The 24,131-nt window shown below is 41.6% G+C and overlaps 1 long non-coding RNA gene across 2 annotated transcripts in view; it reads left to right on the forward strand.

Moving 5' to 3' along the window:
• The window catches only part of LOC122559579, a 69,393-nt gene that overhangs the window by 32,728 nt on the left and 12,534 nt on the right, over positions 1-24,131 (forward strand). For both annotated transcript variants that reach the window (XR_006314472.1, XR_006314473.1), the window contains one exon: positions 11,130-11,214. This is a non-coding gene — a long non-coding RNA (uncharacterized LOC122559579). The remainder of the gene's footprint in view (positions 1-11,129; positions 11,215-24,131) is intronic.

Consider the following 24,131-nt stretch of genomic DNA (forward strand, 5'->3'; position numbering starts at 1 on the left):
CATTGTGTATATACCCGTATTAACTCGGGAGACCCCCTCCAGGGCCCAGGGCTTGACAAATCTAACTATCCTGGTTTAAAAAAAAGCCCCAGTTAAGACAACTGACAAATCTGTTTCCAAATAACTCAAGTAGGGCTGCCATGTCTTATAAAAATGGTCTGTTGTGTGGTGCACCATTTTTGTAAAAAAGTCCAAGGGAATGTGCCCCATAATTAATTTCTGCCATCCCAACAAGCCCGGCAGGTTCTCAGACACCCAGTTCATCAGAATATTCTTCCATGCACATTATGCAAGAATATTAAATAGTTTCTTCCCATGCTCATCTAAAGATGGTAAATTTGGTAGACCTAAGAGGAGAGATATCGGGTCTACTTTGACTTCAGTCCTCAATACCCTCCCTATCTCTCCCGCTACGGCACTCCAATAAACACAGAGCCTGTGGCATGTCCAGAAGCAATGGGTAAGAGTACCTATACTTATTTTACATTTGGGGCACACTAATGATGCCCCTTTTTTAAACTTCACCAGACGGTCTGGTGCCAGGTGAACCCTGTGCAGAACTTTTAACTGCGTCGCGCATGTCCTATTACAAATTGAGATCTTTTGAGTATTCTCCCATATGTTCGCCCATGTTTCAGAAGAGATCGTCACTCCTAGCTCTTGCTCCCAGACCTCACATAACCGGTTAATATCTTGCCAGGCCCTGCCACCCTGCAGGCAATAGAGGGCACTAAGCGAAAGGGTTTTTGTGGAACGTAGCAACAACTTCTCTGTAACGGGCTTATAGGGCTTAGTGAAAAGCGTAGTCTTCTTCTGGATGAAATTCCTAACCTGAAAAAAACGGAAAAGATCTCTGCTGGGTAACCCGTATTTGTGGCTCAGTTGCTCAAAAGACATCATAACCTCCCCCTCAAACAAGTCCCCCAAACTAGAAACTCCTCTCGCTGCCCATAGTTTGAACCCTGAGTCCATCATCCCTGGTCGGAACCCTGGCATGCCAACCAAAGGTGTAAGTGGCAAAGTCTTGGATAAATAACCCTCACTCTAATGCATTGCCCTCCAAGCCCTGACTGTACTAATGACAATGGGGTTCCGGCAGTGGTCCATAATTGTCCTCATCTTATCTATGAACAACAGGTTAGTAAGAGGGCACTTTGTTTGGGAGGCCTCGATATCCAGCCATATTGAGTTTGGATCATTACCTACCCAATTGCAGACAAAGGACAGCAGGGAACTCAATTGATACCTACTGATGTCTAGGAAATCAACTCCTCCCCCTCCATGAGGCAACTGCAATTTAGTAAGTTTGATGAGGGGTCGCCCATGATGCCAGACAAAGGAACCAAACCACCCCATAAGCATCCGCAGCGTTGACCTGGGAAACATTATAGGGTGCATACGCATGGGATAAAGCAAATAAGGATGAACATTCATCTTAATGAGAGATATTCGGCCCAGTTATGAAATTGGAAGAGCCTCCCATCTCTGGAGATCGCGCCTAATATTGTTGAGAAAATGAGCAAAGTTAGTCCGAAATAACAGATCAAACTTGGGGGTAATAAAAATGCCTAGGTACCAGAACCCTGCCGATGACCACTTAAAAGAGAACTTAGAGCCACCTTCAACTTCTGGCACATCCTTAAGGTTCCCCAAAGGCATAGCCTCCGATTTTGCAAAGTTAATCTTAAATCCTGAAACAGCCCCAAATGAATTGATATATTGTATCAAAAGGGGTTCGATAAAAACAGGACATCATCCGCGTACAATTTAATCTTGTGTGCCCTCGATCCCACTTCCGGAGTGGCTATGCGGACGTTCTGACGAATGGCCTCTGCCAGCAGCTCCATCATCAATGTAAACAACAATGGTGAGAGGGGGAAGCCTTACCAACCATCCCTACCAATCGTAAAATTTCCAGACTTCACCCCATTGTGATGACCGCAGCCAGAGGGTGGCGATATAAAACCTCCACCCACCGAGCAAAGACTCCACCCAACCCAAACTGTACCAAGACATAAAAAATATACGGCTATTCCACCTGGTCAAATGCTTTCTCTGCATCTAAGGAAATCACCAACCCCTGAATCAATCGTTGCTGACAAACTTGGACCATATTCAGCAACCTTCTAATATTAGAGGACCCATGGCCCCTTAGAAAGCCTGTCTGGTCCTCTTTAATAATATGGGGCAACACCCTTTCCAATCTCAATGCCAGGATCTTGGACAGGATCTTGAAATCTGAATTTAATAGAGAGATGGGCCTGCATGAGGCACGATCCTCAGGAACCTTCCCCTTCTTAAGAATTAGGGAAATATTAGCTTCTGTCAAAAATGGTGGTAGGCATTCATACATATTCAACGTCGGCCCTGACAGAATCTCTATAAACTCCTTATAAAACTCACCTAGACGACCATCAGGGCCAGGCACTTTCCCACTCTGAAGTTGCCTAGCTACCTCCTGTATTTCCTGAACTGTCAAGGGGGCATAAAGGAGAGAGGCCTGTTCCAAGGTTACCCTTGGGAGGTCCAGGTTCTTAAAAAAGGTCTCCTTTTTAGTCCTCCTGTCTTTGTAACCTTCAGACCGATACAATTCAGAGTAAAAGCTCCGAAACGCCTCATTAATCTTTTTAGCATCGTATGTAAGGACCCCGGCGCTGTCTCTGATTGCAGTAATGGATTGGGGAGCACGCTTTTTCCTCGTCAAGTACGCTAAATACTTCCCTGGCCTATCCCCATATTCGAACAACCTCTGTCTAGCAAAAGCAAGTTCTTTCTTTGCGTTTTGTGTCAGTATTGAATTCAAGGCAGCCCGAAGGGCTGTGATCGCTGTAGCTTAGTCACCGAAGGCCGCGCAAAATGTGCTGCCTCCGCAGCTTTCAAACGCACCTCAAGTAGATGTTGCTGTGCCTCCTGTCGTTTCTGGCTAGCCGAATAGGAAATAGCTAATCCCCTAGCAAAAGCCCTAGCAGTCTCCCATAGCATGGACGGGTTACCACCCATGCCTGAGTTGATAGTCAAGAATTCCTGAAACTCCTTCAAAAAGTATTCCACAAATTTGGAATCCTTAAGGAGAAAAGGATCCAAATGCCAGTGCCGCAAACCTAGCCCTTCACTCTTGGCCTTAACCTCCAAATATACTGCCGCGTGATCAGAGATAGCTATATTCCCAATTTTATAACTTATAATCGAATCCAGAAGGGCCAAGGGAGCCAGAAAGAGGTCAATTCTCATGTGACATTTAAGTAGGTTTGAAAAAAAAGGTGAAGTCCCTGCCGGTAGGGTGAAGACATCTCCAAATATCCACCAGCCCCAACTCCTCGCATCAGTCAACCACCTGTTTGGCCTGCAAAGAAATAGTTGGGAGCCCACAAGGCACCCTGTCCACTGTTGGATCCAAAAGACAATTAAAATTCCCCCTATAATAATGTGCCATGTTCCAAAAGCACTCAACTTAGAGAAAGCACTATTCAAAAATTTGAGGCGATGTGCAAGAGGACAGTAGATGTTTAAAATGCCATATTCCTCCCCATATATCAGAGCTTTAAGTATCACAAACTGTCCCTGCTCATCTTTCACCTGCTCTAATAATGTGAAAGGAAGATTTTTCTGGCTAAGTACCGCCACTCCCCTACTTTTGGTAGTAAAGGATGAAAAGAATATCCGGCCAAAACCCCCTGTTGTAATTTCAGGTGTTCCCCATCATCAAGATGGGTTTCCTGCAACAAAGTGATATCAACCCTTTCCCTCTTAAGGCTAGAAAGCACTTTTTTCCTTTTAACAGGTGAATGACTTCCCTTAATGTTCCAGGTTCACCATTTAATAAGACACTTAGCCATATCCCCTTTCAGACACCCATGAACCCCTCAGAGGAAGAACCCTGCTTACAAAGCGCCGAGCATAAGAAAGTAAAGACTCATACAATCGAAAAACTATATATACAAAAACTACTCTATCATAACTATAAACAACTATTACTACCAAAAAACAATAAAGAAAACCAACTATAGAACCTTGAATGGAAGCCTCTTCCCCCTGCCCATAGGGGGCATTCACCCTACCCATCCCCTCCTTCACAGCTCCTTCAAACCCAGATTGTGCCCCAGCCTTAGGCCAGAGATAAAACAAGGAGGTGATCCTTAAATCAACAGAAAAAATGACAAAGTCAGGATGAGCACTCCACCCATTCCTGGCTTCATGTCACCCCTACTTATGACTAAAAGAGAAACAGAACAAACAAAAAACAGGGGGAGCAACAACAAAGAACATCCACAAAATTTCCCATCAGAAAATCCAGTTATTAAAAAAAAGGACAACTTATTCCAAAGTCTTTTCCCCCCTTTCCAAAGAGGAAATTATTAGGGAGAAAGAAAGGAATAAAAAAAATGGAAAACATGGAGAAAGATAGAAAAGTGCACAAACATTAACCATATTCTTCAGGCCAATCCATCTATTTTAAAGTGTCCACAAAGGTTTTAGCCTTATCCGCTGAGTCAAATGTATAAACTGAGTCCTCGTGGCTGAAATGGAGCACTGCGGGGTATCTCATGGAGTACTGGATGCCCAGGTTCCTCAGTCTCTTTTTAACTTCATCGAAGGACTTCCTCTTTCAAATTAGAGCTGCAGAAAATCTTGGAAAAACATGATTTTCGACCCCATGTACAGCAGTGCCTGCACATCTTTTCCCAGGATTCTGGAAGCTTCTATGACTTTTTGCTTGTCCTTATATGAATGGAATGCACTAGGAACGAGCGGGGGCGCTGCACTGGCCCTGACCTGTGCACTGTAACGTGATACGCCCTTTCAATCTGCAATCTGCTGGACTCGATGTGAAGGCCCAAAAACTTCGGCAGCCAGCTTTCAAAGAAGCTGACTGGCTGCTCACCTTCCTCACCCTCAGGGAGCCCAACAATTGAAGATTTATCCTCCGATCTCGATTTTCGAGGTTGTTGATATGGTTTCGCAAGGCCTGCACCTCTCGCTCCAGCATCTGGATCCGACTGGATGAGGACTCCATCGCAGCTTCCGAGGCCTTAGTTCGACCCTGCACCTCCTCCAGCTTCTCCCCGAGGCACTGGATCTCCTTCTCGTGCTTCTGGTTGGACCTGGGCACAAATCTTCCCATGGATCTCCTCAATCACAGCCGCAACTTTCAAGGAAAGTCTCTCCATCGCCACAGCCAATCCCTGTGAGCCTGCCAGGTCCCCGAGGGGGTTCAGGAGAGGCTGCTGTTGCTGAAGTCTCTGGTATGCCTGGTGCTGCAGGGTAGTGTCCTCCCTGCTGCCGTTTGCTCGCTCCTTTTCCCTTTGGCATCTTTTCCACTCCCAAATATTAACAAATATGTGTACTGTAAGGCTTTAAACTAATAATTCCACCACCTAAGTTGGCCAGGAATGGCAGAAAACACCGGTATGCCTTGGCTGTTCGGCAGAGCTGTCCATAGCAGTTCTACAGAATCGCCGCCATCTTGCCGAGTCACCCATATGCACTAAATATAGCCTGTTTAACCTTTTCATTATCTCTTGACACCTCATCTGACAGTGCGACAAATACTTCATTTGCTCTGCCTACCAGTTTAGTCTGAACTAGCATTACCCATAAATCCTCGGTCCACTCCATCTGCTTAGCAATTTTTCAAATGAAATAAAGAAGGCTTCAACATCTTTCTCACCAAAATGTGGCAGAGTTTTGACATATTTATATATATGTCACTACCTTTTCTTTTAATCTCCATCCTGTTAACAACTTTGCTAAGTCGCAAGATCTCAAGTTCAAATTTTCTCCGTTTTGACTCTCCCTTTCTTCTCTCTCTCTTTGCTCAGCTAAGAACCTTCTCTCTCCCCTTTTCCTCTTACTCTCTCTCAATCTCTCTCTCTTTGTTTATCTTCTAACTCCATTTTCCTCAATTGTAATTTAAGTTTTTCTACCTCTATTGCACTTGTCTGTTTCTCAGATACATCTAAGTGTTTGAATAACTCCCTGTCAATTTCAGCTTTACTTTTGTCCATGGTTAAACATATTTGCTAATTCTAAAAGTATGGCCTTTTCCTTTCCTTCTGAACTTTCTTGGCAAATTTGAGAATCATCTTGAAATCCCAGAACCTCTTTAGCAATTGTAAGAGCCATTTCTCTCACTTGTAATTTAAATAACCACAAGTCACCAAAATTAAACAAATTGTCTCACCTACATTGTATTTAAAGATCTAGGACACTAACCTGCAAGTGTTTAAATCTGCTGGGATTTTTTGTACCACAAATCTATTCAAATCTGTCTAAACTAATTCAAATCAAAGACCCTAGCCTCCAAACTGTTACGACACGGGGTAAACCCTCCTGCTTAATTTAATACCAGCAGCACAGAAAAGATTTATCCCATGTAGTAATCTGTAAAGATTCGAGTGGCCAAGACCTATTCAAAGTAAAAATTAACAAGTTTATTTCTTAAAGTATAACAGAGAATAATTAACAAACAGGTATTCACAAGTTTTTACTCTCAAGATCTTTTCAGTTCCCTTCTATAATACTAGTCCAATAAGACTCCAATTAAGATTTACAAAACAACACTTCTTACCTCAAAACCAGGCAGCTTTCAGTTCTTCTATTTGGATCTTCCTGTGTCTTCTTTTCTTCTCAAGGATTTCTGCTTCACAGGTTACTGATCAAAATAGGTAACTTTTAAGAGAGCTGTTTCTCAGGCAGTCTGTTTACATGCTGGGGCTTGGCAGTTCTCCTCTCAACTGTTCAATTCTCCCCAGTCTTATACCCCAAGGCATCGGGTTGTGTTATTGGCTTTTAAGATTGTTAATGTACTTATTTCAAACTTGATTGGAATTTTGTATTTTTTTCAAAGTATAACTTAAACTGCTGGCCCAATTCAAATCTGATTTTTGTTGTTTCCAGGCAACTAGCTACTGGAGTAGCTGGAGCACATGTTACATTGTGTCTTATTGAGAACACTTGGTACTGTCGCTGCTAGCTTTTAACTCTCTTGAAAGATATAGTTCACCCTCATCTTCATAACACTGTGAAACCAAAGACAATTTCCATTACAAATGAATTTTAAAAACAATCTTAAAACTTCTCTCACACTGCTGTAAGATGCTGTGTAAGAAAGAGGGAAGAAGAAATGACTTATCTTGCACCACATTAAATCTTCAGGACATTCTATAGCACTCCACAACTGAACTATTTTCACATGAAATTTTATTTTCACTCATGAGACATGGGCATAACTGGCTGGCCAGCATTAATTGCCCATTCTGAGTTCCCTTCAAAATGTTGCTGTGAGCTGTCTTCTTGAACTGCTGCAATCCATTTACAATGCTTGAACACATAATGCCCTGAGAGAGGGAACTCCAGGAATTTTGACTTAGCAACAGTGAGCAAGCAGCAATTATATTTACAAGTCAGGATGGTGAGTTGCTTGTCAGTGAACTTATAGGTGGTGGTGTTTCCATGTATCTGCTGCCCTTGTCCTTACAGGTGAAAATGATCATTGGTTTGGAAGATGCTGTCTAAGGATCTTTGGCAAATTTCTGCAATCTATCTTGTAGATAGCACGTGCTGCAACTACTAAGCATCAGTGGTGGAGGGATATGGAACATATCAAACAGGTTGCCTTGTTCTCGATAGTGTCAAATTCTTGAGAGTTGTTGGAGGTGCACTCATTCAGGCAAATGGGAATTATTCCATCACAGTTCTGACTTGTACTAGTAGATGTTGGACAGGCTTTAGGGAGTCAGGATGTGAGTTATTTGCTACAGTATTCCTAACCCCTGATCTACTCTTACAGCCACTATACTTATATGGTGAGTCCAGTTGCCTTTCTGGTCAATGTAACCCCAGGAAGTTGATAGTGGGGAATCAATGATGGTTACACCACTGAATCTCAAGGGGTGGTGGTGAGATTGACTCTTATTGGAGATGGTCATTGCTGGCATTTGTGTGGTATAAATATTACTTGACACTTGTCAGCCCAAGCTGGATATGGTCCAGAACCTGTTGCATTTCAACATGGACTGCTTCAGTACCTGAAGAGTTGCAAATGCTGAACATACTGTGATCATCAGTGAACATTCCCACTTCTGACTTTATGATGGAAACTAGGTCATTGATGAAGCAACTTAGGCCTAGGACACTACTTTGAGGAACGCCTGCAGAGATGACGTGAAGCTGAGATGATTGACTTCCCAACATCCATAACCATCTTCCTATGGGCCAGTATGACACCAACCACCAGAGAGTTGGCACCCCCCTCCCCCGCCCCCCCCCTCAGCCAAATTCCCATTGATTCTGGTTTTACTAGGGCTCTTTGATTACCACACTTAGTCAAATGTGGTTGTGATGTCACGGGCTGTCCCTTTCACCTCACCCCTGAAATTCATGGTTGTTGAGATCAGGACCTGAGTGGCTCTAGTGGAACTCAAACAGGGCGGCAGTGAGCAGGTTTTTGCTAAGCATGTGCTGCTTGTACTCTGCAAATTTATTAGTATTAAACAGTATGTCTGCCAGTACCTCAGGTAGGCAGAAATGAATGGAAAGTCCAAATACTGCAGCTTACTAAAACATTTTCTGAATTTTTTATGAGCATTGCTATGGATTACAAATAGATTTAGGAGGATAGCTGAAAAAGAGAAAATGAAGGTAGGAGTAGTCCATACGGTATAAATTCCACTAGTAAGGAGTTGCGGGAAGAGGTGGAAACCAGTAGTGACTTGAATTTAGAAATTAACCAAGAGGTAAGGTGGGAGGTTATTTACTTGGGAAAGAACTGTTGGGAAGATCGTCAAAGTCTTGTTTGTGGTTTTGAGAGTGATGGAAACAGCTGAATTCCTGTGCATTGGAGAAGGCGAAGGTTAAAACTTTGCGAATCTTGCATAAAGGAATCAATGAGGAATTCCTATTCAGTAAAGGTATATCGATACAGTATATTGTTTGCTAGTACAAATGAGTGATGGTAATGTGCATTGAAATGCACATTTTTGAATCTGTCACCCAACTTCAATATTTTCCATTAAATAAAACAAAAAAAAACTGTGATGCTGGAAATCTTAACCATAAACAGAAAGTGCTGGAGAAACTCAGCAGATCTGGCAGCATCTATGGAGAGAAAAACAGTTAATGTTTTGAATCCAGTGACCTTTCGTCAGAATTGCTGTCAGGAATATGCAGATGGGGGCTAAGCACAATTCACTATAGTGAGTCATGCTGAGTGTCGGACATAATCATGACACATCTGCATCATATAACCATATTCAGGCTCAGTATGTCTAGCAGCTTGGTGAAGATGCCGAGCCAGCCAACCAATGTCATCAAGAGGGAGTACCTGCACTATGCCAACACGTTCCCTATCCTAAACCCACATCAAATGTTAAGTGTCTCACTGCATTTAGGCCAATGCTACATGATAGATGAGGAAGCAATGTTGTGTGACTCATACATGAGCTTGAAAGTTGAATGAATTGTGGTCCCCCTTCAGCCAGTATTAGCTTTTTGTAGCATCATTGCTGCTAACTTCCACATTATTGAGATGCCCAAGTTCAATTTATAAACATCAATGGCATATAGCAAATTATCATTGTCCAATGCCTGACCCCTAAACACCTTCACTCTGCAAGCATAACAAATATGTGATGAAATGATTGCAAACTAAACCTAGCTGGGCTTTGCAAATGGCCATTCCATATATTTGTTGCTACAATTTCTAGTATCCAACAAACATGAATTCTGTGCTTCATCCATCAAATATTTTCCAGCAGCACCGCATATAGAGAAAGATAGGTGATGGTAAGGAATGATCGTGACAGTATCTGCACTAAGCCCCATCTGGTCATCAGATAAACTCCAAAGCATCCATATCCCCTGTTTTCTGTCATTATCCTGACAACTTATTGTAACCCATCCCTCCATGTGGAGACTCACCAAGTTGTTCTTCACTTATAATTATCCACATTGCCCTCTGAAACCCAATACTGCATCTTGATCATGCCCAACTTACTCCTCTATGTCTCTCTTGTGAACGTTACAGTGTGAGCCAGTTCAGGTGTGGCCTGCCATACTTCCAAATGCTGTTCCATATATTCAACCCCATTCACCTCAAGTTGCCCTCTCCATCACCATTCTTATCCTTATCTCTATTAATGCTTCTGCTTTCCTCCCTGCAGACTTGACTCCCACACCCCTTCTGGCAATGATTCTCCCACTGCCCCTAAGGACCGGCCCCCTCAGACCCTCATGAAAGACAGACAGATGAATGGACACTGAGGACTAATCAACCCAGACCTGTGATGGTCTTTGACGGGCAGCCCCTGGCCACGACTGACAGACCTCAACCACTGTCTTTTCAGCCTCCCAACTAATGATATGCAATTTGGCTGTCTGCCTGTGCTGACCCTACAAGGACTGACCATTAAACAGCCCAGGCTGTACTTAGGAGATCCACTGACCTTGAGTATTCCAAGCGGTCAACTGATGATGTGGAACCCATGGACTGTGCCCCAAAATGACTGTACCAGGTTCTCCTGGCTGAGACTGCACGTAGCTCTGCCCCCCTAACCCCATCACTTCGACTGGACTGGCGACGAAAACTAACCCAACTTCTGGCATGGCCTTTTTGTTGAATTAATGAGAAATTTGTTTGCCTTGCAGGTAGCTGATACATGCTGTATGACCCATACAGCATGAGGCATCCCTGCATGAAAAGCAACCCGTCCGATGTTTGCCTTAAAAGCATTTCAAAATAGCAGTAGTGACAGGCTTGGGCTCTGGCTGGTGGCAATGTACTAACTAGCATGGCATAGCAAGGCAATACAATGGATGAATGCTGCGAGCATGTAACTAAGTGCCATAAGAGCAAGTGAGCAGCTCAGGTATGCAATCTTGTCCAACCCTTGAGCTGGATGCTTGTGCTTGCATGTAAAGTGCCCTTGCTACAGCCTTTCCATGCTAGTCACCAACAGTGCTCCCTGTAAGCCACTTCAGGTTTCTCTAAGGTTTTCTAAAGTTGACGCATACACTTCTGGATTCTTAATTGAATGCTGTGCAGTGACCTCAGATTTCCATACACCAGAAAGAAAATTACAGAGGGTATTGGTTGCAGTTACAGCTTGTAATACAAATCTGTGCTTCCTCAGAGGACTGCCAGTGTATTGAAGAGGTACCTTGATGATCATCAGGAGTTGTTAAGCGAACATCATTTGAAGCAAGCAGTGAACTGAGGTGAGTTGTGCCATCAAGCATTTAACTAGCAATGATCACTGCCAATGGGCAACTGGTCACTGCCAAGGAAGAGTGTCACCATGCTGCTTGAGAAAAGCATAGAAGATAATGCAGGTTGGTCTCAACATCAAGTTGGGCCTTGTCAGACTTCTCATTTAATTCTAATACACATTTCACCACAGTATACATCACCCAGATCCCTTTAAAATTCTGACAGTGTATTTGAGTCTACTGTTCAATGGGCATGGCTTATCAGCTTGCTTCCAGTGAAGTACTACATCAAGAATGTAACAATCAGCTAATTTGAAATAACTCAAAACTAATACTCAAAGAAAAAAATCTGCTGAAATCAAAACTAAAAACATTAGATGCTGGAAATGCAGTTGTTTAGTCAGCATTCATTTGAATTGAATGTGACATTTCTTCAGAGTCACCTGACATTTTAACCACAATGATTTTACTTTAGAAACTACATTGAATCTCCAGTACTTTTTATATTTAGCACATAGAACAGTGCAGGCCCTTCACCCCTCGATGTTGTGCTGGCCTTTTATCCTACTCTGAGACCAGACTAACGCACATACCCTTCATTGCACTAACTTCCATGTGTCTATCCAAGAGTCGCTTAAACGTCCCTAATGTATCAGACTCGACGACCACTGTTGGCAGTGCATTCCACACACCCACCACTCTCTGAGTGAAGAACTCACTTCTGACATCTCCCCTAAACTTTTCTCCAATTCTATGCCTCTCAACATCTTGTACACCTTGATCAAGTCACCTCTCATCCTTTTTCGCTCCAATGAGAAAAGCCCTAGCTCCTTCAACCTTTCTTCATATGACATGCCCTCTAGTCTAGGCAGCATCTTGGTAAATCTCCTTTGCACCCTCTCTAGAACAGCATCTTAACCTCGCAGCTCTTAAACTCAATCCCCCATGAGAGCCAACACCCCATACATCTTCTTAACAACCCTATCAAACTGGGCGGCAACTTTGAGGGATCTGTGGACATGGACCCCAAAGTCCCTCTGTTCTTCCACACTGCCAAGAATCCTGCCTTTAATCCTGTTTTCTGCATTCAAATTTGACCTTCCAAAGTGAATGACTTCACAGTTTGCCAGGTGAACTCGATCTACCACTTCTCAGCCCAGCAAGCTACAACAGCCCCCCACACTATCCACGACTCCAGCAATCTTCATGTCATAAGCAAACTTACTAATCCACCCTTCCACTTCCTCATCCAAGTCATTTATAAAAATCACAAAGAGCAGAGGTCCCAGAACTGATCCCTGCAGAACATCACTGGTCACCAAGCTTCAGGCTAAATACTTTCCATCTACTACCACCTTCTGTCTTCTATGGGCCAGCCAATTCTGTATCGAGACAGACAGATTTCACTCTATCCCATACCTCCTTACTTTCTCAATGAACCTATTATGGGGAACCTTATCAAACGCCTTGCTAAAATCCATGTACACCACATCCACTGCTCTACCTTCATCAATGCATTTTGCCACATCCTCAAAGAATTGAATAAGGTTTATGAGGCATGACCTGCCCTTCACAAAGCCATGCTGAGTATCTCTAATCAACCTATGGTTTTTCAAGGAATCATAAATCCTGTCTCTCAGAATCCTCTCCAACACTTTGCCCACCAGTAATGTAAAACTGACTGCTCTATAATTCCCAGGATTATCCCTATCCCTTTTCTTGAACAAGGGGATGACATTTGCCACTCTCCAATCATCTAGCACTACTCCAGTGGTCAGTGAGGATGCCAAAGGCACAACAATTGCTTTCCTCACTTCCTGTAGAAACCTAGAGTATATTCCATCTGGCCCAGGGTATTTATCTATGCTATGTTTTTCAAAATTTTCAACACATCCTCCTTCCTAATATCAACCTATTCTAGCAAATCAATCTGTTTCACACTGTCCTCAGAAACATCAAGGTCCCTCTCAGTAGAAAATACTGAAACAAAGTATTCATTAAGGACCTCCCCGACTTCCTCCAACTCCAAGCGCAAGTTCCCTCCACTATTCGTGAATGGCCCTACCCTCACTCTGGCCATCCTCCTGTTCCTCACATAAGTGTAAATGCCTTAGGGTTTTCCTTAATCCTACCCGCAGAAACTTTTTTCATGCAAAAGTAGGATTTTTTTCTTTTTTTATGCATTGTATTTGTGCCATTTTAAAAAAGCATCTGGTGCATTCCAATTCTGTTTCTTACATTTAACTGAAATTACAAAATATTTTAGCATGTCAATATGGTTCCATGTATGAAATGGTGAAAGTCTACAGCCATTTGGAGACATTCAAGTAAAGTCAGCTCACATGTTCAAATTCAAAACACTATTTTCTTGCAAGGCATAAATTGCAATTTATTTTCATTTGGAGTTGAAATACATCCTTCTTCCGCTTCATTTTTTGCTTTTTCTTTTCAAAACATTCACCAATTTCTCTCCTGAAGGTCATTATTTTTTTGCTGGATATGTTTCCAAATGGTTGGTACTTTTCAACATCCTTAACAAGAGTAGCTTTGTTCACATATGTTTTAAAAAATTCTCAAGGTCAGGTTCGTAGGAGAGTAGTCTGACACAACCACAACATATGACCTTGATCCTATATGCTGAGATAACTTTGGCTATAATCCATCAGCATGAATGCCCTTCAGTGTAACGACAATGTATGAAGGTGGGTACTGTTTGTTCTCATTCAGTTTTTGATAAAGACCTCACAACCAAGCTCAGACTTCTCCTCATGTGAAGTTCATACATTTATATTTGAGCAGGATATTGTTGGACAGCATGTGGGAATTGAAATGCTGGATGATTTTTGATTGTTTGAAACTGGCTGTGGTGGTCATTATTTCTTCTTGGCTGAGCAAGACAAACACAGATTATGTAAAGAATCAAATGTGGATGCTTTCTGGTGCTCAAGTATTTGCATTACATAATAACAACTTTCTTCAGGAGAATCCAAAGCAATCGCATCTACATGACAATGCGGGATACTCTATATTTATTTTGTCCTCAAGAAAAGGATAAATCCAACCTGCCAAAATATAACCCCCTTTGTCTAGTTTTAATATCAGCAAAATGATGAAAGGTGCCATTCATAGAGCTTCCAAGAAACATTCATTCAGTATTAAGTTGTTCCCTGATGCTTAAATTGGTTTCTGCAAAGCCTATTGAACACCAAACTTGGTCCAAACATGAACAGAATGGCTGAATTCCAGTAATGAAGTGAGACTGCTGCCTTTGACCGAAAGCATTTGATTGTGTCTCATAACAAGGAGCCTCAGTAAAATTGAAGTCAATGGGAGTCAGGGCAAAGCTCTCCACTTGTTGAAGTCAATGGGAGTCGGGGCAAAGCTCTCCACTTGTTGAAACCATACCCAGTATCAGGTAAGATGGTCGTAGCTGTTGGAGATCAATTATCTTGATCCCAGGATATCACTATAGGTGTTCCTAAGGATAGGATTTTACAGTTGAATCATCTTCAACTGCTTCACCAATGACCTTCCCTCCAACGTAAGAAGTGGGGATATTCAATAATGCTTCTATTGTGTTCTGTACCATTTGCAAACATGCAGGGTACTAAAGAAACCTGGACAGTACTAAAGCTTGGATTCCTAAGGGGCATAAAATATTGCACAGATAATTGTCAAGCAATAACATTGTCCAGTAAGGAAGAATTTAACCATCTCTCCTTAACATTGATCAGCATGGACAGCTAAATTGCTCACCATCAACATCTTGGGAGTTGCCATTAACCAAAACCTTAAACCAGCCATATAAGTACTGTGGCTATAAAAACAGTGAGGGGCTGGGAATTCTGCAACAAATAACTCAATGCCCAATTCTCAAAGCCATTTCACCATCTACTCAAAACAATCAAGAGAGGATTGGAATAATCTCAACTTGTCTGGAAAGACTGTAGTTGTAACATTCAAGGAGCTAAAACTAATTGAGATAAAGCACTTGATCAGCACCCCATCCACCAGGTTAAATATTCACTCCCTCCACCACAGTGCTAGCAGAATGAGCCATCTGCGACAGGTACTTCAGCAGGACTACAATGCTCCTTCAACAATATTTTCCAAATCCATAACCTCTACAAGGAAAGGAGACAGATGGGAAGTCCACCTCCTGCAAGCTCAATACCTAGTCAGAGACCATCCTGACTTGAAAGTATTTTACAATTCCTTCACTAGGTCAACATTCTGGAACTTCCTGGACAGCACTGTGAATCTACCTTCACCACATTAAATACACCAGTTTAAGAAGGCAATTCACCACCATCATTTCAAGGGCAATTAGGGATGGGCAATAAATGCTATTTAGCCAACAAACTTCACATTTAAAGAACAAATTTGAAAAAGATGAATGAGGAGCGCAGAGATATAAATGTCTGTTATTTGGCAGATTCCCAATATTTATGTTTTGGAAATCTGCCATTTTATATATCTACCACAAACCTGATACTAAGGTTTTAAAAAAATTAATTTCTGTTGCGGGTGGAAACTGACTGCACAGCCATGTTTGGAGAAGCAACTAGCACGAAGAGACAGAGCTTGTTCATCCAATTGTAGATTCTCATCTCTCCTATACTAGCTGCTTCAGCCACTCCATTTGGCTAACCAGGTAAATCCCTCCTGCTCCACATGCAAAGGTATGGTTAATGTGGAGGAACAGCAAGTGCAAGAGGGACACAGACAGTTTACAGAGAGATTTTGACAGGTTATGTTAGTGGGCAACAAGTTGCAAATGGATTGTAAAGTGGGAAAATGTGAAGTTGTTCATTTTGGAAGGGAAAACCAAAGAACAGTATTATTCAAAATTTTATTAACTGCAGAAAGCTACAATACAAAGAGACATGTGGGTACTGGTGCTAAAAATACAGAAAGCTAACACAGATGCAGCAGATAATCAAGAAGCTAATGGGATGATGGTCCTTTTTTCAAGGGTGTTGGAGTATAAGCGGAGGGAGTCCTACTACAACTGTACAAGTTGCTGGTGAGACATCTAGACTATTGTGAGCAATTTTTGTCCCCTTATTTCAGGAAAGATACTATTTCATTGGAGGCAGGTCAGAGATTCAATGGTTCACTTGGATGAACCTCAAAATGGAGGGATTATAATTTAACCAGGTTAGGAACACTATTTGTTGCAATATAAAAGAATTTGACATGATCTCATTAAAACATGGAGGATTCTTAAGGGCGTAAAAGATAAATGTTGAGAGGATGTTTCCCCTCTAGGAGGGTCTAGATCTATAAGGCCTACTCTCAGAATAAAGGGTCATCAGATAAAGACTAAGATGAGTATTTTTGAGAAAATTTATAGCTCAGGTTGATGAAAAGTATGCAAGTCAGCTTGCTGACTTACATACTTACTAAGATGAGGAATATCTTCTCTCAAAGGATTCAAAGTTCTTGGAACTTCTTGTCACAGAGAACTGTGGTAGCAGAGTCCTTGTGTATATTTAAGGCTGAGATAGATTACTGATCAGTAGGGAATTAAGTGTTAAAGCAAAAACTTAGGAAAATGGACTTGACGAATGATGGAGCAGGCTCAAAGGGGTGAATGGCCTACCCTGTTCATCACGTTTTATGGAAAAGGGAAGTCCTTTGTTGGTAGCAGCTGGTGCAGGAATTGAACCTGTGCTGTGATATCACTTTGTACCACAACCAACTAAGCTAATTTCCATATGTAGCCTCTGCAACCCTGATGAAAATAGATCCCATTTATACTGGAATCTATGGTGAGGCAATAGGTGACAGCAACAATTTCCACATGTAACATCCCTTCCTGGCCTCATCCATGGTCAAATTATTCAATCCCTCCTTCATCTTCCTCATCCATTGAATCTGACCGTTGCCATTGCAGCCTTAAAATTAACATAAAAGTAATAGAATGGGTTGGGTGATCCTTAAACCCATTCATTCCTTGATAATGTATCTTCTAAAACTGTGCGGTTCATTAATTGAATTTTTAATTCTAAATAGTCTCCCATCTCCTTTTCTTTCTGCTGCTCTCACCTATTCTCTACCCTGACTTTTCCCCAACCCCTTCTCAGGTATCAGTTAAACCTTTGGCATGGTTCATATTCAGCTCCTTTATATTATAAGTAGAAAGTCAGCATCTTGGCTAGGTCAGGTGGCTACTGGTTAGAATTCAAAAATGATATAAATGATTTTTCTCACAGTTTGTTTACAATTCCATCTACTTAAAGTTGCCTAGAAAAAAATGCATATCACCATATAAAGATAAAAAGTGCTATAATTTAACAAGTGCTTGTGTTGCAGTGAGTTCGCTGCATTATAATATAATATGAATACAATTCCTTATCACGAACCATCTTCAGATCTTTTCGTTTTCAACCACTCTCATCCCTGAAAGAAACTAATGTTTTCATTTCCTGTCCAACCAGTCACTTCATCATCCATGTAATATTCTCCTTTCTTTCATCTCAGCAGACAAATCAAGCTGGGGATATATGTAGTTTCAGTAATGGGTGATACATAGACAAGTTTATACCAAAGAAGTCAGGGACAAACATAAGATCTGAATGTGTGAACAGAGGTTCTGCGCATGTCAACCCTGACTTCCAAGCTGGTTTGTGCAACTTGTGATCAGCCTAAATATGATAAGAATGAGAATTCTTTTTTGAGTAGGTTGTCATCGCAAGTTATTACATGTGCTGTCTGACATAATCAAGGTCTTATCTAGCCAATATTACTTGCTCGTGATGTCCAAGACTGGAAAGGAATTTCCAGTAGTTCCACTAGATGGCACTGGTTACATCAAAAACAAAGAAAATCATGTATTACACTACCTTACAAATTACATTATAAATGTAATTCCACAAATGTTTGCTAAACTCATTCTTTCAGTTCCATTTAGATTAAACAAGTTAAGACTTGATGCAATCCATTTTCATTTAATGCTCTCATTTTAGCTCATCACAGCCAAAGCCACAAGTATATATAAATCTCAGCAACAACTAAGGATAGCAAACTAGTCAATGTAAAGAACTCAGTAATCAATACCATTGCAAAATTAGATTACTTACAGTGTGGAAACAAGGCCACACCTACCCGCCGAGGCACAACCCACCCAGACCCATTCCCCTATATTTACCCCTTCACCTAACACTACGGCAATTTTAGCATGGCCAATTCACCTAGTCTGCACATTTTTGGACTGTGGGGGGAAACCGGAGCACGGGAGGAAACGGGTGCACCAGATGAAACCCATGCAGACAGGGGGAGAATGTGCAAAATCCACACAGACGGTTGCCTGAGGTGGAAATTGAACCCAGGTTTCTGGGGCTATGAGACAGCAGTGCTAACCACTGTGCCACCCACAATGTATTAGTTCACCTATCAAAAGAGTCGATGGTGATAACAGAAGCACTTACCCCCCATAATTAATGTAACACCAGTAGTTTTAGAGAGATAGTCTAAAAGTTGTGCTGTTTCATGACCCTGCTTTGTAAATTTTAACTTGTTGAAATCATTGAGGAATAGACTTTACTGCAAAAATAGGGTGATAAAAATGGCTGGGCATTCAGCTTTGCTGTTATGAAATAAGTTGGATATCACCTTCAGCAGGTAAAAATATAGAAATTGCAGATTTTTTCAAGCTCCCCACAACCTGTGCTTTCAAAATATCTTACCAGACTCACTAATTACTGACTAATCATACCAAACAAAACAGAACTTGTGCATTGAAGGGTAAATTATTTTTTACCACTAATTTTGCTAATCCTTGAATTTAATTTTATATGTGGGGTCTCATTGTTTCAGAATGTAATTATAGTTTGGATTTTTTTAAAAAAAGTATATGACTTTACAATTAATTAAATATTCTAATTTATTTTTCATGTTTTTACATGAGTCAAGGATAAGGTCAAAAGCAGTTAGATGGGAAATTTGGCATTACCAGCCTCTGTCCCAGTTGACAACCAGGATCGCAATCCCAAGATACTTAGGGGTATTCATTGTAACGTTACTGGCTACTCAGGTTTGAAGAAAGAACAGGTTTGTTGGAGTCATGCCAAGATCATGAATTCAGCTAGTTGTGTGCAATATAGCAAAGTCAGAAAAAAGGGTAAATTAAGACCTTATCCATTATCCCCAGCATTTCAGACCAAATCAAAATTCATTTACAGCCAGTCAAAGTATAATCTCTTAAAATTTTGCATATCTTCTTATCAACCTGTTCAGAAATGCTATTGCATACCTCTGGAAGAGGTGGGACTTGAAGCCATACCTTATTATTTAGGAATTGGAACACTACTCACTGCAACACAAGAGGCCTTGGGGAATCAACCTTCCCACCACTAGATCATCATGACTTTCTTTTCGTTTTTAACTATTAACCACCAACAGAACAGTCTGCATTTTTTTATACCCAGAATGCTATAAGATAAAACTCAGCACCTTCCACACCACCAATTCACCGTGATGCTTCTTTTTTTATAAACAGCCATGTAGTCAATTGCATAGAGGTCTAAAAAAAAAGAAGATAAGCTGAGGCTTACTGCTGAAGAAAAGCACACCCACCAAAAATACAGCACCAAGACAACACCAGAAGACAGTGCCTTCAAGAGCAGTCGCTGCAGCCAACTCCCATGTGGGTTTCTACAGCCACAACAGACAACAATCTACCAACAAAGATTGAAACAAGAGCACTGGTGGACACAGCATGCTCTCTCTCTTCCAATAACACACAGGCTCAAACATAACCACGAAGCAGGAGCAGACAGTTGACAGCTATAACTCCCTCCATAGGTACTGTTGGGACCAGTTTACAGTGAGCCCAATCTGGTCCGGGCACCTGAGTGGGTCTGCTTTATATATTTTCTAATCAACCTGTTCAGAAATGTTACTGCACACCTCTAAAGGAAGTAGTACTTGAACCTGGATCTCCTAGTCCAGAGGCACAGACACAATTACTGCACAATAAGTGCCATTTAAATGAAATAGCCAGAACCAAGTGACCAAAATTACCATGACGTTTTTTTTTCTTTTTTTAAACTACAATCCACAACTAGTAAAAGTACCATGTAGCCATTTCAATATTTACATGCAAAGCCCATTACGGGCATGCACGCCATTAAAATGAAGAGGATAGGGACCTAAATCAAAGTAGATGCGGTGGCAGTACAGTCTGCTTAACTAACATTTGAATCAGCCTGCTCAGAGACACTGATACATGATTCAAGAGCAAGTGGGACTTGAACCAGGAAACAATTAGCCCCCCAAAAAAAGCAGGGACATTACCACCGCACCACCATAGCTCCTTAGCTTTACTCTGTAAAGAACTCGGGTGATGAGCTTCAGATGGGCAAGCTCATGCTCAACAAGCTCCCGAGGCAGAAATTTGTGATTTCCCCTGGGTCTTAATGGGGATGTTATCATCCATTAGCAAACTGGTAGCTCTCTTTCTCTCTCCATAGATGCTTCCAGCATCACCAGCATCCATAACAATTTCCCTTAATGAAACAGAGAGAGATGGACATCCAAAAGTAATTAAAAGGTTGGAATCTATTCAAAGGGTTCCGATGGTTTACATATTGAACAATACACTTTGAAGCCAGTAGAATAATATAATCCCTATAGTGTGGAAGCAGGTCATTCTGCTCATCGAGTCCAATCTGACCCTGTGAAGATAATCCCTCTCAGACCTTATCCCTGTAACCCTGCATTTCTCATGCAAGCCACCTAACCTGCACCTCCCTGGACACTATGGTCAATTTAGCACGACCAACGTACCTAAACTGCACATCTCTGGATAGTGGGAAGAAACTGGAGCATTCAGAGGAAACTCACGCAGTCACAAGGAGAATGTGCAAACTCCATACAGACAGTTGCCAAATCGAACCCTGGTTCCTTGCGCTGTGAGGCTTACTGCAAGGGAAATTCCTCAATTGTGTAAAAGGAAGTCGACAACCGAAATGCAGAGAGAATTGATTATTGCAACCAGAAAAATTAAGATGTTACATTTCGCAACCAGAATCTAAGCCTCATTGGAACAGAAAAAATTGCCGACAGTCTTAAGTTATTCACAACACATATTGCTGTATTATTTCATGTTGATTGCTTAAAGCAAAATAATGAATAAATAACTCACATGTCAATGTATATTTAGCATTCATACCTTAATTATTCAGGCATTCTTGCTTTTGAGATCCAGTGGACAAGTTGGCAGACCGAGATCTCATTTCTGATACTCCTAAGTTCTGATTTGGTGAAGCCGGTGTTGGACTGGAGTGGACAAAGTTAAAAATCACACAACACCAGGTTATAGTTCAACAGGTTTATTTGGAAGCCCTAGCTTTCAAAGTGCTGCTTTTTCATCAGGCGGTTGTGAAGCAGGACCATTAACACAGAATTTATAGCAAAAGATTACATTGATACAATGATACATTGAACAAACCCAGATGTTTTGCATTTTTTGAGCAAATATTTGGGTGGCACAGTGACTCAGTGGTTAGCACTGCTGCCTCATAGTGCCAGGTCCCTGGGTTTGATTCCAGCCTTGGGTGACAGTCTATGTGGAGTTTGCACATTCTCCCCGTGTCTGTGCGGGTTTCCTCCAGGTGTTCCAGTTTCCTCGCACTATCCAAAGATGTGCAGGTTAGGTGAATTGGCCATGCTAAATTGCCCATAGTGTTCAGGGATATGTAGGTTAGGTGCATTAGTCAAGGGTAAACATAGGGTAGAGGATTGGGCTTGGTTGGTTACTCTTCAAAGGCTTGGTGTAGACTTGTTGGGCTGAAGGACCTGTTTCCACACTGTAGGGATTCGAACTAGGATTCTAATTAAAATATAATGCACCTGCTAATAGAAGTTCACCCCATAAACTTATATATGTAGTGCAGTGGGGTTACCTGCAGTGTGACAAGAATCCAAGGTCCCGGTTGAGGCTATCCTCATGGGTACTGAACTTGGCTATCAGCCTCTGTTCGGCCACTTTGTGTTGTTGCTTGTCCTAAGTCCGATTTGGAGGATGGTCACTTGAAAGTCCAAGGCTAAATGCAGAACCTGCAAACAGTCACTGCATATTTGTAAATTCCCCTTTGGAAATCAAGCCAGTCTGACTCACACCTTTAAGGCATTGTCTGAGCTGAGATGTCATTTTTTGTTATAAATCCTTAAATTATCTTGAGACTGTGACTTAAAAGAAGTTTTGGAATTTACATATTAAATAACCAAAACCAGCAAATGCATTCTAAAAGATGAATGACCTAACAAGTTGTTCATTGTATCATTCTTTCACTGTAATCTTTTGCTATAAATTCTATGTCTTATGGTCCTGCATTGCCTTGTTGGGTTCATTCCTGGCATCTCAATTTGCCAAAGTACTGATCCATACTTTCAGCCTGCCAAAGCTCCCGATCCAGTCACCATCTGTGCTGCCCTCAGCCTCACCTTCAGTCTGCATGCTAAGCATTGTGAACTCTCCGAAACTCCTGGACCAGGCCCCCAGCCACTGCCTCACTCTGGACATTTTGCCAACTGCCAAATTCAAAGAGCTCAGTGCCACCTCTGCCTCTCCAGAAAGTTAGTAAAAACAACATGAAAAGAAGTATACCAAAAGTAAAAAAAATGCAAATAATGGAAATAGGTTAGTCACCGTTCATTAGCAAATTTCAGGAGAAAATCGAAACTTTTTTCTCAACATTCCTCAATTCAAAATTCTGATTTTCTAATTTTCACCCTATTTTTCCATTTTTCGTGCCATTACCTGAAGCACTCAAGGGAACAAAAATTCTACCCTTTGTTTCTCTTTCCACAGATGCTGCCAAACATGATGAGTATTTCCACCATTGCCTATTGAATAGTGCTGGCATAAGCATTTATTTCAACAAGGGTGGCACAGTGGCAGGCACTGCTGCCTCACAGTGCCAGGGACCTAGGTTCAATTCTTGCCTCGGGCAATGGTCTGTGTGGAGTTTGCACATTCTCCCTGCGTCTGCATGGATTTCCTCCGGGTGCTCTGGTTTCCTCCCACAGTCCAAAAATGTGCAGGTTAGGTGAATTGGCCATGCTAAGTTGCCCATAGTGTTAGGTAAAGGTAGGGGAATGGGTCTGGGTGGGTTGCTCTTCGGAGGGCCGGTGTGGACTTGTTGGGCCGAAGGGCTGGTTTCCACACTGTAAGCATCAGAATGGCTTTTGTTGCTATTATTTATATTGGAATTTTCTGTGTCCTTGCTCTTTGGGTTAAATTTGAGAAAATCTCTAACATACTTTTGTTTAAGTTGTTGCTGTTGGCTAACTAGTTGTTTCACATAACAACCCAACAATGGTCCACTCTACCAAACCTAAGTTGCTGTCACCTTAACAATCTCTTTTGAAAAGTATTTAATATGGGAGTTATAAACCTGAATATTTGGTCCAGGATCAGGAGCACAAAAATCAGAACATTTCCCGGCACCACAAACCTAAACTAACTAAGAAAGTGGTCCAGTAAGTCAAAATTTTAATCAGAGTGATGGAGGGCCTCCATCAGTTTATCTTGACACTTTTTATAATTGATTTTTGACAGGTCTGTTAACAGTTTCAATGAACTTGAAGTATTACACTTTATATGTGCTTTATTTTTAACCATTCCAAAGGTCGCTTTATCACCTCCAAAGGAAACCTACTTCATCCAAAGGGTACCTAACTTTTTCTGAAGTCACCTGATGTCCCACAAAGCTATCCTGGGTCCATATCCAAAAAGTGTCTTATCTGTCAAAGGAGTACCCTGGCTATCTGAATAAATGCAGATTAGGTGTGAGAGTGCTTTATTTGCTGGTCCTTGAATATGTGCAGCTGCCTTTCAGTTTGTCAGAAATGCCCAACATTCAGAACCTCCTTCCCAAAAAATTGTAGTCAGTGGGTAACACTGGTTGAATTCTTGA

The sequence above is a fragment of the Chiloscyllium plagiosum genome, chromosome 19 (assembly GCF_004010195.1).
Source record: "Chiloscyllium plagiosum isolate BGI_BamShark_2017 chromosome 19, ASM401019v2, whole genome shotgun sequence".
NCBI classification, from domain to species: Eukaryota; Metazoa; Chordata; class Chondrichthyes; order Orectolobiformes; family Hemiscylliidae; genus Chiloscyllium; species Chiloscyllium plagiosum.